Source organism: Calliopsis andreniformis, chromosome 2 (genome assembly GCF_051401765.1).
Source record: "Calliopsis andreniformis isolate RMS-2024a chromosome 2, iyCalAndr_principal, whole genome shotgun sequence".
Taxonomy (NCBI): domain Eukaryota; kingdom Metazoa; phylum Arthropoda; class Insecta; order Hymenoptera; family Andrenidae; genus Calliopsis; species Calliopsis andreniformis.
Genome location: NC_135063.1, coordinates 7,164,740 through 7,181,424, shown reverse-complemented (window position 1 = coordinate 7,181,424; position 16,685 = coordinate 7,164,740). Strand labels below are relative to the sequence as shown.

General features: G+C 39.2%; 1 protein-coding gene across 1 annotated transcript in view; it reads left to right on the top strand.

The window, feature by feature from the left end:
• Window positions 1-16,685, top strand: part of LOC143188348 (uncharacterized) — a 36,501-nt gene that overhangs the window by 18,915 nt on the left and 901 nt on the right. The gene's annotated exons all lie outside the window — the stretch shown is intronic.

The following is a 16,685-nucleotide window of genomic DNA, read 5'->3' as shown; positions in this document are numbered from 1 at the left end:
ACACCTCTTTCCATGGTATTTAAGTAATTGAAGGTAATCAAATTTGCGGACAAACTTTAAATAGCCTGGAACGTATTTCTCCTGTCCTTCCGAAGAAAAGAGGGAAACTAGGATTTGATTAATTTCTCATTGAACTTTTCTGTGACTCTGAAAAGTTTCTTCGTATTCTTGTGTGATGAGGGTAAAAAGAATTTCATGGATTAAGCCACTTTTTGAACTTACGCTTTCATTAGACAAAGAAACCATTTAAATCTTATTCAATTATAAATGAAAAGCAAAGAAGAACTAAATAGAGAGTAAATTAGGTAATTAGAAAAACTAAATAAAATTTACTATTCAACTCATTCTTTCTATGAAGTCTCAAACCCATTTATTTGAGCAATGGAAATATAACTTTATCCATTAGTTACTGAAATTTCTTAATAGCACCCCTTAAGCGCAGAATAAAAAATTTAGTGGACTTTTCACAGTAAAGAATGGTAAAATGAGTTAAGAATAATCCAAAGTTTTACAAGATCTGTCATAATTTCTTATATTCAATTTCCTGAAGAAACTTTCATTTCTATCAGTTTTTTATCACTATTCCTGGAAAAGAATACACACCTACACTATTGTTTAATTTTGAAGCTATTTAAAATTTTATCCAGTTAATATGCTTTTTATTTTCGCAGGATTAATTCATATACGCTATAATTCTCTTTAAAGAACCTCGCTAAAAAATGACGACAAACAAACTTATCTGTCTTTTACACTTTTCGAGGAAACAACGCGTATTCGTGGAATATTTTCACATAACACAATTATACTATGTCCATCGGTGTCCGTCCAGATGTCATGCTCTGCCATAGAAAATCGTCTTCCGGTGTGTAAGTCCATCGTAAAAGCGTCTTCGTGCGTCCTTCTACTCGGTTTTATGTCCGTGAATCGTGCCAAAGTGCCGCGATAAACTTAAAAAAGCACGAACGAGATTTGCATCGTTTCAGCAAGCGTAAACGCTGTTTTGTTCGTCGCGTTGGTACACAATAATAACGCGCGTATTCTTGCAGCTCGCGACGAAACGACAATGTGGCCAGCTGGACCTTTTTATTTCAGCTTGCACAGGACGATTTCATTCTCTGCGATTCCAGTTAAACTTTTATTGAGATTACAAGAGCGGAGGGTGCCTTGAGCTAAATCGAAAGTCAGACGAAGTTCTACTAGATACGACATTGGCGAAAATGCAAGAGTGCATGTTAGAAGTTAAAGTGCAAAATTTTATTCTATAGAGATGAAAATTGAGAAATAGAGTATAATAGGTACACTTTCGTAAAAATGTATGGAAATGAATACAGACTGAAAGTAATGAAGGTCTAATTGCTAATTTAGAAACAGTGCTCTAACAAGTAGCACTGTTGTTTTATTTCTTCATGAGAAGCTATTTTTAAGATATAATATTAATTTCATATTGAAACATGAAAGTGACGCTAAGAAAATTGAATTCGTTTAATTTTTTAAATGAAATGAAGAAACTTTTGTTTTGAAAATACCTACATCTATTTAAGTGATAGAACCATAGTTATTATGTAATATTATTTTCAGGAGTAAATCCATTTGATAGAAGTAAATTCCTTTCACAATTAAATTCGGCGAATTGACAGTGAATATCGTATTGTAATACAAAGCATCAAAGTCACATGCTACAATGGGTTAACAATAGCGAAATCCTAATGTTGGACTTGAAATCAGGGCTCTAACAGAACTAACAATAAGTAGATATTCTCATTGTCTCTAGAGCAGAACCTAGAAGGAATTACCCCTACTATATGTATATGAACTCCTGCAGATCTCAACACAATAAACAAGATTTACTCTGAATAGCTGAGCCCTTGCCCTTTTGAAGCTATTCCTATACAATGAACCTAGAAATTTAGTTACATAATACAAAATTTCAGTTTAAAACTCTACTAAACCAATTACAATTACATTAATCTTATAAATATTAGCATTAGTCATTATATTTTAATCAAAGTCATCATCTTTAAAATCTGTGCCTGCAGTTAAGGGGAGATTCTCGTGTAGCAACATTAAAAGTAGATGGTTTTTCTTGAATTTTTTGGGAGAGAACTGAAATTTCTATTGTACTACAATTTTGGGCACATAAAGAGAAACTCTTTAACTGCACGAAAAATATTTTTTAATCCACTTCTTGTTACTTCTTATTAAATAACAATCAAGTCTTCCAATCGGTTTCAATGAGGTACTGATAGTTGACGGGCAGTGCAACTAAAGCTAGATAATTTATACTAAGATTCAACCTATTTTAGATAAGAGTGTGACAAACTAAAACAAAATTCTAACGTTTGCAAGATAATTTTGTTTTTCGACATATAATTTCAGCTTAAAAGTTTTGTTCAAAATATTATAAATGAGAAATAAATTCAAACTTTAGATTCTATCCCCGAAGAAGACTCTAACTAACAGAACAAGCTTCCCTGCCAGCCAACTTAAAAAGCACGATATCGCAAAAAACGCGTTTAAACCTTCCAATAAAGTTTCCTAAACTTTACTACTTTACTTTACTTAACTATTTTCCTAAACGCGACTAAAAACTCTACAGGTCCCATTTTCGGTACATCGTCGTATTGATTTATGCAAATCGATTTTCCAGACCTGTTACAGGAAAGTTCCCCCTTAAAGGTCAGACCCCGCTTACGATTTCGCCAAATCAATCACTATTTGCAAAAGCTTCTATTCTCTTCTCCCCTCGCATATTGATTCGCCCAATTCACACGCTTCCGTAAATCGGAGCGAAGAGTCGATGTCGAGCATACCTCGAATTCGAATTCAGCATGCCTAGATATTAGACCATAGCTAGCACGTCGGAAAAAAGACGCGCACGAGGCGAAAGGGCGCTCGATGATCGAATGCTTGTAGAGGTGGAGTTATTGCCATAGCGGTAATGAAGCCGGAGGCACGGAAGACAAGCGGACGGCCGCTGTCTGTTTGGAAAGAAAACACTTATTAGCGGGGTGGATCGTGGTACTGGCGAGGGCTGAATTTAAATCGGTACACGTGGCGCACGGCGACGGCTAAAACGTAGAAAGGAAACAGCGCGACAAACGGCGGAGAGCAGAGAGCCTGCTCGGGTCCGACGACACGGATCTCGCGAGAAACGCAAATCCAAGCGGTCCCAGGGGATCTATTTTAATTATGCCGGGAGAAAATTTGCAAGAAAAATAGCGCGTCGGTTCTCCTTATTTGCGCTCGGAGAAATAAACGGGTGACTCATGGCGGTAATAAAGACGATCTCGTTCCCGGAAGGGAACTTCAAAATCGCGATGTCTCCGACGCTCGAACGTCGCGCTTGGGATTACATATATACATATTTATACATGCTCCTTTAATGACAATTGAGGCACTCGTTGAGACGGGCGCGAAGCGCGATTCGTTTCTTGCCAGAAGGGTTCCGTTTGTTGGGATTGTAGAATTACTCTACTCTGGATAAAAGCATGCTTTCGAGAAGATTGATTTTGAATGATTACCTAGTCTGCTCCATTGCGAAGTGACACCGTTTAAGGTGTTTGAACTGGTTTCAAATGTGTCCCTGAGGAAAATACTTAGATTTGATCTAGCGATCGTTTGTTCTTAGTCGTAGCGAGTGAAATATTTGATTGATAACGAGCGAATGTTGCTCGCTGGAGCGAAAGTTCATCTACACGTTAGAGTATAAAAATTCTCTGTTCATGCGATAGAATATCACTGCAGATTATATTCCTTTGTTAGGATTATATTTGCAATTTGAAATATGTCTGCAGACAGTTGCTGTTTTCAATTTAGCCCGCGAGTGCGGTTAATGACGAAGCAGATTTGGTTATCTGAATACTTTATCTCCAATTTCGTAACGAGAATTTCAATTTTTTTTAATCGCGCGCGCAACGCGATAGAACGTGTTCTCTTTACTGGCACCGTAACGAGCTTGAATAATTGAGATGTTTTCAGTCCCTGTTGTGCAAGAATCGCATACATAACAGGTTGGTGAAATTCAATGCGAGCCTGTAATTATGCCCATGTAGAACAGAATATCACTGCATTTTTGTAATAATATTCTAACATGGAAATGTGTTTCTGAGTTACAAAGTTCGCCATGGAAAATTATTACTCGTATTTCAGTATAGCTTTTTCATGAAACTTCGATCTAACTACAGATTCAAATATTTTAATTCAGTGAATCTGAAGTTTGATTAATTTTGACGTTTTTTAGAAGATTATTTCAATTATATTATATTCCCCTCATTTTAACATTGTTTTTAGAATAGAACAGTTAATTCAACAGCGAATTTTGAAAACAATAAATTTCGATAACCTTTGCAATACAGAATGCATCAATAGCGTTTCTTACGTTATCTCGTTAGTGACAGAACAATACTGTAACGATTTCACTATAAAGTAATAGGAAGAGTTCTGCATTGTTCATTAATCACTGGCGGATAATTAAATTGGGATAGCTTAAGATTTCGGTGCTTCTAAAGGATTCCCATAGGAACGGCCAGAATTGGTTTGGAGAATTCGATAAGAGGAGCCCACAGGATTTCGAAGAGGGTGCACAATAGTGAAGGACGCTCTCAACTGTAAAATAATTAAGCTTCACGAATCCCCTAATCGTTCCTGATCTTCTTCCGACGAATTCGATTGGTTCATTCGATTAATCGCCAAGAATTCAATTGTCCTGGCCGAAACTTTTTAGCTTAGCTATGGGTTACGTGATGATATATAAAGGATCTACGCAGTCTTCGAGGCGTCTTGATTGAGACGTCTCCTTAGACAAAAGGATATTAAAGAAAATGAACTTCTGTCTGATCTGTCACACAAATTTGATAATTTATTAGAGAAATTCTTGACCTTTCTAACATTCCATTTATCTCCCCATTATAAGCAAGTAAGCGACACAGTAAAATTAAGATCCAAAATTGCGTTTCAAGTATGAAGCAGTATCGATTAACATTTTCCAACGTCTAAAAGGGGATGCTCGCAAGAAAGAGTGTTTCTTCAACAACGGCTACCCATCAAACAATAACTTCATCGTGAAAGTGTCACGATTACAGCACGTCCTATAGCGCGACAGCTTTCGGTAATTAAAGTTCGTTACACGCCCTTCCCTCAGAAGACAATCTGTCAAAACGGTTAACGCAGCAAACGTCAAAAGGGAAGCTTCGATTCTCCCCCTTAAGCTAGACCCCGCCGCGACCCTCTATTTCCGGGAACACGTTAAGCCCGCGAAGTTGAAGGTTTTTGCGAGACGCTCTTCAATTTATTATTACCCTGCCGAGAGCCGTACATCCACCTTCTTTCTCGTGCGACTCTCAGGGTCCTCTCCTCTCCAGACTTCCGGATACGTTCTACCCCTTGTTACTTCCATTTCATCGTTACGTACCCTCCTCGCGGCTCGCATCGAGCCGAGGCAGGATGATAAAGAGGCTGGGGCGTAAATCCTAATAGAATCGACAAATAGGGTAATATTTTGTGTAAACGTGTGTCAAAACTGTAGGATATGTTTGGTTTTAATTCGAGATACGAAATTTCTGCAGCTGTAGCGTCGACGTGATTTAATGCCTCTGGTTGGAGGTTACGTTCAACCCTGCTTCAAATTCGCAAGTGTATTCAACGAATTTTCGACATGAATCAGTTCGACAGAGGAGCCTCGTACGAATCTGGACTTTCAAGACGGTAAGAAATATTGTAGATCAAAGTTTCTAGATTAATGTTGGAGATGGTAGGCATATCCCTGTCGTTACAAGGCAGAAAAACCTAGCCTAAGTATATTACATTTTCAGATAATTCAAGTTAAGGCTTTAATTCAGATCTTGAATACAGAATTTATATTTTCAGAAAGAAGAGAGGAAAGTAAAGAAACTTTTTCACTGACAAATACGGGTTCAAGAAGAGATAAGTCCATAAGACAGTATTGAAGTTGAAAATATTAACACTAGACCTACCGTGGTTAATCTATGTCTATTTTTGACGATGTGCCACAATTACAAATGTCGGAAAACATATAATTTGCAGAAATAAATTCTGTGTTTAAGCATTAACTGAGAAAATATAGTTTGGGAAAAATAAAACGTGTATAAGGAGTAATCACACTTTTCAGTGTTAAATATATGTGACTTAGATCATTTTGCCTTACAGTCACAGATATATTTATAGCAGTAGTTATAGTAAAAGCGATTTCAAAATATATATTCATAGATAGTTTTCGAGTATCGATGAAGATTCGTAAAACACAATTTATTTCAATTTACTTTTAGAAGCAGTGGAATGCCTAACCTTCGTACCACAAATTCCACTACATTGTAAGGACGCCCGACAGTCTTTTCATCTCTTTCGTACGCGTCTTTTATCCATTTTGTTCTTTGGTTGGCCCAGGCACATCGTTTCCTCACCGGTACCCTTCAATTCGATTCCTCCTTCCGCGAACAATTTTTCGGAGCGGTCGGAAGTTCTTCTTTCACGGTCCGAGAGGCACTTTTTCGTGCACGAATTAGCAAAGATTCACTCCTGGAATTCTTCGACATCCGGCTGGGACCTCTTCCGGTCGCGTTGTTGCTCCACCTCGTCCTTGGTGTTCTTTGTGCCTTCGGCGATACAAAAGGCTGCATTAGGTGGTCTGGGAGGAGAAAAATGTCCCTCGATTCGTTTAATTGTGACGTCTAGCGAGATAAGGAACCTGATAATGGTGATTGATGCCACGCCACGGTTAGAGACCCCTTTCTACCTCTCTCGAAGGGAAGACTTGTGAACGTAATCCATGAGATAGTTGTCCTGCTGCTTTTTTCTTCCCTTTCGCATATTTATTTTAGCTGAGGATGTTGCAACGAAAAAGGGGCCCACCCTGCAATACTTCGGTGCACGTGTCGCTGTTAATCTCAGGATTCCTTTCGAAAGTGTCACTCGACGATCAATCTAGTCGCCAAATTTAACGCCTACAAATTTTTTCCTGCTCACCGAGTCGCAATTCACTTTCAAGAGACAAAGATTTGACGTCATAGAGGAGATAAAAGAAAGCTCGTTGGAAGCCCTGAAGGCGGTGTCAAAACAAGAGTTCGGGATTGCTTCCAATATTGGAAAAAGTGCTGGAAGCAAAGCGTGAGGAGGGGTATGCTTTGGACGTGATAAGTGTGATTAAACTAAAAGAAAATACACTGGGTGTTTCTTTTGAAAGGAGCTGTTGATAGATAGAAAATGTCAGCAAACTTGAAAGAGAAATTAAATTATGTTTTCAAATTAATATATTGTAGACCTCCAAACATGGAAAGTTTCGTAATTCTCGTGACCTGAAAAGTACCAAAGGAGAACATCCATTTCAGAGTCGAGTCATATGGATAGCAGGAAACAGTTGGTGCCGTTAGAGCTCCACTTAATGACGAAATCATATGTAGTACGTTAGCTAATGGACTACGCAACGCGAGCATAAAATACATTTGAATTTCCAGATCACTTTAGAAGCCTTCCCACCTACAAAATTGTATATCTGTTCCCATGAAATTTATTACCATCCAAAATTCATACATTAACTGAAACCTATTACTGTATAGACAGAGTTTGTATTTTCAGTAGAAAAAAGTTGAAGTCAAAGAATTTTTCTCTTAGTTCCTATTATATCAGAAGGTACTCTTGTCTAGGTTGAAAAATAGAGTTTTAAAAACTGAAATTAAAAATTTGGAACATTTGAATATTTAAAAATTTTTGTATTTTTAAATTTGAATATTTTTAAATTTGAAAATTTTTAAATTTTTAAATTTGAAAATTCGAAAATTTGAAAATTTAAAGCTTTGAAAATCTGAAAGTATCAAAATTCAAAATTTGAACATTTAATGTACCTTGTCCTGAAAAAGTAGTATTTCGTTCTAAATACAGTTATACTGTAGCCACTTGCGAGGAGACTATGCAAATACAAATATCGATGAAACGATAAATTCAACATAGGCTTTAGCTGAAGCTACTCAACGATGGTTCACGAAGAATCGCGAAAATATTGTTCGAGCAGATATCTCGAGCTGATTCCAGTTACCTAAACATAAGAACCATCTTCATCCCCTACGTAATTGATTCCATTATTTTCTATTGACTATCGAATGAATTTTACAAAAGCTCCGTCTGTTATAAAGGCTCGCTTCCTTGGCTGAACGTTTAGTACGATTCGATTAATTGATTTGCCCGGCCCACAATGCACTTGACTTTCAAAGCAACTTTAATATTCATTCTTCATCAGAATGCGGGTAAAATCCGATAACAATGGGGCACAAAGGGCCCTGTCAGTCAAACGTGCTATTTAATAGATTCGACTCAAACTATTTCCTGCAGAGTATGCTTTTTAACATTATTCTTAATAATGAGTGTAATATAGCGGCGAATATCTGTCCCTGCATTTTTATAATTAAAAGTGTAACATGATTTTTTGCACAAATTAAAATTCGCCCTTCGTTAGACCGTATAAAGGAACGAATAACGAGTTTTTACATTTCAATAGTTAGAGAGCTAATTATTCTTATGGTCCGGTCCTACTTTTTGTAAGCTTCAGACGCGTTTGATAAAAGTATTATTTTTGTGGAATAATGTTTTCATAATTCTTTTTCTGGAGCACGTAAAATTTTCTGTAGAAATTTTCTTTGGTTGTATGACTAAATTTCTTCTTAATACCATAAGATCAATTTAAAAATAAATTAACGCAAAAAAGTGAACATAATATCTATCTTAATTGTATTAAACAATATGCTCCTAATCACTGTCCAAAGCATTTTATAGTCATAAAACGACTCAATTTACACTCTAAAGTCATAAAAGTCATTTCGCCTATACTTCCAAAGCATACAACTCGTTAATTACTCTTTTACGGTCAACAATCCACCGCTCGAAAGCTCGGATCAGCTCCATACTCAGCATACTCCACTATAACCAACATTCACAATTTACCATTAAACAAACCAAGCCAGCCTGAATGCCATGCATCAAAGCCATCAAAACTGAAAACGTATAAAAGACCGAACCCACAAAAGCTCGGACCAGCCTGTTCATAAATCCCTCGTATCTCTATCGTCAAACAGGCATCCTTTCGGCTCAGATGCACCTGAACAGGCCAACAGAGAGTCAAAAGGCATCCAGGTAAGACGGTCGCGGGAGTAAATCGCAGGACAATATAATCGACGCCCGGTCTCGTATCATCGTCGGGAGCACGCGAAGCAACAAAGGCTCCCAGACAAAAGCGTGGAACGAGAATGACACGACGCTGAGTGAGCGAAAAGACGGAGCGGAGACGAGAAGTCTGAGCGTGCTGGAGGGACGAGGACGCGGAGGGATTGCGAAGGATACAGAATTGGACAAACCGTTGGACATAAAGAGGACCCGCATATCGCTCGGAGTCATCGAAGAATTCGGCCCCTCCAGGCAGTTCCATCGCCGAGCTGCGATCCCGTCGGGCATTTCGCCCGCCAGTCCACGGATATTTATTTGTTATTTACGGGAGAGACGGTTAAATTGTCGAGCCAAGGAACTCGCGGCAATTTCCCGCTCCGGCGGCGAGCTCTTCGTTACGCTCATTCTATTTCGATAAATCGCCGTGGAACGAGCTTTTCCCCGAGGTTCACGGATAGCCGAGCTAATTCGAAATAACGACGGACATCCATGCGCCAGCCACCTTGGAAGAATACGCAATCAACTGTGATTGGGGTGACAGGGGGGGATCTCTAAAAATGGACCTCCGCGGGAGTGGAAAGTTCGGAAGGTGATCGTGGGAGGTCATTGTTAGGAGCGACTTATTTGCCGCGTCGATTACGAGTCAATTACGGGATCGTTGGGAGGTTTCTGGAGAGTCTCGGAGACGAGTCCTGTTGCCTGTGAAGAAGAGTCACCCCTAGACGTTTATTTCGTAATGTGGAAAGTTGGTAAGCCCGATATGTTCGTGGCGTTGGAGGTTGGGAAGTTTGAACGAGTATTCGGTGAAAAATATAATGGCACTTTGCTCGACTGAACCGGGAATCTATGATACAGACTGGCTCCGATCGGAAGCAATCTCGGCGCAATCAGATCAGGTGCTTCGTCAGAATCAGCGGAATTCGATTTTATAAAGTGATTTAGCATTTTTATTTCGCTTTAGCGGCACGTGGGCTCCCTTCGAACCGACCGTTAAAGTATCAGTCGATTTTCCGAGCATAAATAATGGCAGAGGAAAGGGGTCGATCTATGATCGATGACTGGAAAACGATTGAGTTTTAAGGGCGGGTGGATTCGATTCCATTTCGGCGGAATATAATTCGAGGCGACCGTTAGGATATTAGCAGAATTCTATACTTCGTTAATGTAATGAATACAAAATCGATTAATACGTGTATATCCATAATAAACCGAAAGCAACTCAATTTCGAACTCTGCCCGTCGATGCCAACTCATTCAATTATCGACAGGCTATAAACTCGCCTGCTTCGTTGTTGTATACAATGTTATACCGTAAGTTTGATAATTACAGCATCAAATTTATAGTGTGATATAATTAATCACGCGACCTGGAATTTAATATTCAGGCATGATACTTTGTGCAAGTTGGTTCTTTGTGTACTCATCCGTTACTGGTCGAGGAATTAATTGCTGTTCAATTACGTGTAACGTTTCCTTTAATTACAGAACTGCAAAATCTAGCGTTTCGATTGATACAATGTTTAGCATAAGACCCTGGTTACATGAGCTTTAGGGTGAGTCTACATTACATGTCTATATAACTTGGTTATTAATTTAATATAACGTTGCAACGTCTATTATATGTCTTTCCTTGTTTTCCCAGTTGAAAGTAACACAGACATAACTACAACAGTCCCTCAACGCTCGTGTGACCAGGCTCTAAAATAGGGACATATGTTATTATGTAGAAGAGTTGAAGCAATCAGTTCTCTACCTACGTATCGTACCTTCTATCTCACGAAACAACTACTACATCTTAATTCCCCTCCATCGATCAATACCAAGTAGGAAATATCTCGAGTAGCACGATTTTAGCAATCCTCCCCTACTTTGGAGTCAATAGAAGCTTAATAAGGCCATGCTCCATCTAGCCGTATCCCAGCCGAGCGAAATTAACCTCGTCCAGTTGAACAAATTTCCGTTTCCGTACAAGTGCGCGTAATTTGAATCTTTGAGCTGTAATTGGATAGTTTGAAGTACTCCCGGTGTCCAACAAGTTACTTAGTGTAACTACTTTATTGCCCGCTTACGCCCTCCATCGGGAGGATCGAAGCTGTTCGCCTCTCCTTGCTTTTCGTCGCTTACTTACAATCAGTCCGCTCTAATTGCAGCCACGTCTGATTAGGCGAACGGAAGTTTGCCCGTTCCGCCATCGATGGTTCGTTCAATTTCTTCACGGTCGGCTCCGTGCAAGAGTTCCCTGCTCCCAGATCGGATTAAATCCGGCAGTGGCGAGAGCAAATATCGCGGTGAAGTTTGGGCAAAAACTAATATCGACTTAGGATGGTAAGTTTTTCGTCGAGCTGGGATTAAAACCCGTTTCCCTGAAAGCTGGCAAGGAGAGAGAAATGAAAGGTAGTTTGTCTGAAATGGAGTAGCATATTAGGGTAATCAAATCTGAAGAAAATCTAACCGATTTGGTCTGTCTGGAATCTTGCAGTTAAAGTAAATGTCTCAGTAGTTTACCATGTCCTGGTGTCTCAATACTAATGCTAATTTTATTTCGTTCTAAGTTTAAATTGTAGTGTAATTAATCCTAGAACGGTTCTTAAGAGTCACTGACGACCTCGTAAAATTTGAAGCTTGAAGATCTATTTAGCATGTGTACCTAACTTAGACGAGTCTGGCAGCATCTATACTCTCTATCTCTTTCTTACACGGGAAGCATTAAATAAGGAGACAGAGAAGTAGAAAATGTAGATGCACCCAGAATCATTTGAATTCGGTGTACTTCGTAGTAACTTAAACATTTTTTTTGTAAACAGAAATCGTCTTGTGTCACTATTTTTTCTTGTGATACCCAAGGAAGAATGGGAACAGAATTTTTCGAAAGTAATAAATATTACTTTAAATATTAAGATTTATTTTCAAGGCGTCGTTCTAGGGTTAAAAGTAAAAATAATATTATAAAATAATAGGTATACTCAGCTACTGGGACATGGTAATTCAAGCATCAAACATGGCATTTCTAAATCATTCATCTACTGGAATGTTAAATATCTTAAAGAAGTGTTCGAATATTGGCAAACTTATCTTATCAATTAATTTCATATAAAATTTTCACAAATACACTTTCAGTAAATTACTTCGCCTCAGCTTCCACCTATCTGTTACAAGTATAAAATGATTATAAGGGAAGGTGCGGTCAATTCATCAGTTAAAATCGATTTGATTCGGGCATCGCTGCAGCTAGAAATAGAGGAACGGCGAAGAGCATCTAGATTTCAAGTGCCGGATCGATCTTCACGAGACAGGAGGCTTGGGGCGAAGGAACAGCGTCGGAGAGGAACGGAGGAGAGGCGGGCCAGATAATTTTAGCGGCAATTACCGGGTCCAATTGGAAGTTGAATAGACGAAAACGACCTTAGACGCCGTAAAAGAGACGACACATCGGCTGGAAAACAAGGACCGTTCTCTGTGTATTAGAAAAGCAACTGAATGAAATTCGCAAGGACTGTCGGAGAAAATGTCCGGACGGAAGAGAGCTTCCTTTCTCGTCCTTGCGTTTATGCCCTTTATCTAGCCCCGTGCTAACCCCGACTCTTCCTCGAAATTGGATTAGGCTCGTTAGTTGTGTTATGTATCTGTCATGTAAACACTTGGTGTGACTCGTTTTTCGCTTCTTCCAGCTCGTACGGTCGCGTTCCTCAGACACTGCTACTCGCGTTGCTGGAGGAAGAAGGAGAAATTCGTAGACTGATTATATTTAATAAGATAAGGTAGATTGAGGGTGACTTCTTGATACGATAAAGAATGCAACAGGGAATCGTCAGGCTAAGTAGAATGGCAGCCAAAATGAGGAAAATTTTGCAGGCTTTAGAAATTTGAAACTTATAAGAGTCTATAATATATTGTATATCTATTATTATAATATTTTATAGTGTCTCGTACACACGCTTAAACTTAATTTAGGTAAACATAAAATAAACCTACATAGATTTTATTTAATACTTTATCGAAAGGCAACTGAAATTATGCTTGAAGTTTATAGGTTCATGTTTCCAGGACCTAAGATCTCTCCTTTCGATACATAGTTTCTTCGAAGTCTACACGATTGTACGTGAGCGTAAGCCAAACCTTGCGAATCAAATAGAAGGAAAGCATAGCCATAACACTGACCGTTTGAACTTCCACTTCGGGGAATTCTATTGAAAGTTCGATCATTACAGTCCAAGTCATCTTGAATTCAAGACTCTGTCCTGATCGTTATTAAGAACCGAAACTATCGAGACAAATACTTACAATGAGATGATACTCTGGCTTTGTATCTCGATAGTATTTCATACTCTGCAGTATTGTTTATCCGTGTACACTAGTGCTTATACCAGTGTCGTTAAACGAAATGACAAATCTGTAGAGTTATGATTATAGTAGAAAGGTAATCTCTATCGTATTGCAACTTGCCAAGTCTCTTATTGTGAGAATAAAAAAATATCTTTCCATTTTTGACGATAATCGAGAACATAAAAGGTTGCTTCCCTTTTTCTTGTCTATTCAGGACTCGATTTTAACAGCTCGTTGGAAATGTGCCGAATAGTTTAACTGCTAAGGTCACGTTCCGAATATAGTAGCGCAAAAAGGTTCCGTTAAAACGACAGTTGGATCCGTTAATAGCGTGTACTGCATACGAAACACGTTGTCCTTAACATTTTCTTTGTGCATGAAACTTTCCTTCAGAATAACGAAATGTTCACGTTATAATTACATTATGCACAGAAGTAATGCCAAAAGAGATTATTCCCTTTTCTGTTAACTCGGGCATACATAACCCTCTGAAAAAATTAATCTCGCTAAAAAGCTGTAGATTGCATTTAAAGCATTTTATTTCGACTTTCCTAATGTTAATTAATTTTACTCTGGAAAACGTGATTCATTTTGTATGGAAGAAATTACACATTAGTGTCTCTTATCGCGTTTCCCCAAAATTAATAGATTGGATTAAGAAAAGAGGATTGCATGTGTTATAAAGGATTGCTGTGTGAAAACAGAAAATTATTCAAACTGTTAATTGGTAACCACTATACATATATCCATATATCATTCCGTCATACATCATAATACGCTGAAAAGTAGCTGAAAGCAATACCATTCTCCCCGAATATTATAAGCAAGGACGCTTGAATCACAGGCTGAATAATCAATCATACACCATAACATGAGAAATCCACCAGAAGCAATAGCATTTGGCTCAAATACTACACGCAGCCAATAGTGCTTGAGCTATAAGCTGAATAGCCAGTCGCCAAGTCTTTATGCAAGATAGAATCTGAATTTTTTGAGGTCAATACGATTTATTATACCTCAAGTATTGCTATTCAACGAAGTAGTAGTGAAACTTTCATACTATACATGCATAGGTACTATATGTAAAATGAGGTACGAAAATGCTTCACATATTGTATTTCAAATTATAATAGTTTTCTCTACAAAAAAATTATACAGTTCCATTAATGAAAAGTGCACTTGCACTTTGCAATAACTTTTGCCGTATTAAGTTTAAGATGTAGATAATTTAATTGTACTTTTTCATAAAGATTGAAACATCGATTCTTCCACTCAAAACTGTATTGTTCTACTTAGCAAAAGGGTGCAATTGGGCATAATTGGGTATCATTCGATATTTAATATTTTCTCCCATGACATTTTTATCCACCTCAAAGTCCTTTCAAAGACTGAGTTTGTCCCAGTTGCATGAATCGCCCTGTATTCACCTATCCTTGAATGTCGGTCCGACCTTTTCCAATATTCTTCGTCATACACATATGTATACATAACTCCTCCGCAGTAGTGACCGTGCCAGCATTACCAGTCACAGGCTTCCAGCTTCTCTCATCTCGGCCAACATCAGTACATATACACATTGGCCGTTCCATCCGCAAGGGTTGACCAGAGCCAACCGATCGCGAAATCTATTTGGGAGGCATGAACAACGCTCGTCACGTCGTAATCCAATTCCCTCGATTAACACTGGGATCTATTTAAGGCAAGCTGGATGCATTAACGAAGACGTCCCGCCGCAGAGCGATACCCGTGCCCCAGGCTGAAGGCATCGGAGGATTAACGTGGTCTAATTCGAACAGCTTAGAAGTGACGGAGACAGGAAAAGAAGGGTCGGAAGCTGGGGGCAAGGAAGTCGGTAATTCCAGGCTCCTTCGCAAGTACCTCGCTGAAGCCCGCCTCGGGAATAAAAAGCGACCTGATTATCCTTTGTTTTATCCCCGGGGAATCCGGGTGGCATCCCGCCGCGGGATTCGCCTCAGCGAAGCTAGGAAAAACTTTTTAAAGACCGCCACCGTTCCTCCGCGACGGCTCTCTTCGTTCCGTGACCTGTTTCACTGAACAGGAACTTTCGGAATTTCTCTCCAGCTCCTTCTTCGAGACCTCCCTCTCGCTCTTTTGGACTTTCTTTTCCTCCGTCTGTCGATGAAGTCTCCCTGGCCGGATCGACGCGCTGCTCGAGATCGAGAACTCAAGTCCCCCTTAGATCCCCGTCGGAGATTTACCATAAGGAGTAAGGCAAACACCAGGCTGGGCGAGCACGTAGAGACTCGGGGAATCCTGTGGATCGTCGCGCTAGGATCACGGAATCGGAATAAGTTCGCGACGGTCCAGGGATAAAAAGACACTTTATCGTTGCGAAGACGGCCCATCTCCACGCAGAGCGAGTTTCTGACAAAATTGAAGGAAGATTCTATTATACTGGCGTTTTTATGGTCGTTATTGTTAACGGATGAGGAGCAAGTGACGTTACTTTGAGACACCTAGGGAATCGGGGAAAATCGCTATGACTGGGCTCTGATTCTGATAGTGGTTTACGACCAGACGTCTCTCTGGTCGCGCAATTCCGTATCGTGACGGATGTTTCTTCCCTCGGGCTCTCGTTCGTTCGCGATTGGCCCGCCTGATGGATTTGATTTCATCTCTGGCTTGCCACGGACCGTGATTGTTGCCGTAACGCCGCGACTTTGAGACGGATGAATCGGGTTGTAAATTCGGACGCGTGACGAGATCGTGGAGGATGACATGCTGTATTGCTGAGCTGTGAAATATGGCCGTTTGTGGTATAAGTTTTGTGATATTAGGAACTGGAGTATATATTAGGGATGCTGGAAAGGTATTCAATATTTTGTGGTTTAATTCTGAGTTATCTTATTTTTGCAATAGTAGCATTGAAAAATTGATAGATAAAGGATAAGTTTGATGTACTTGATTGCTGAGCTGTGAATGTTCATGCAAATTCATACTTCTTTAAACTCTTGAACAGACATGCGCTTCACCCTCTAAGCTCTAAATATCACTTTTATATTTCTTTTAATAAGTGTCACGAGTGACTACAATTTGTACCCATATTTAATGCATTTGAGACACATCATACTTCAGGTGTGTAATGCAGTCAGAAACACGAATGACAATCTGCGTGTGTAAAATATGAACAAAACAAAAATTTATTCTCTTGTAAATAGCGTGTAACTAAAAAA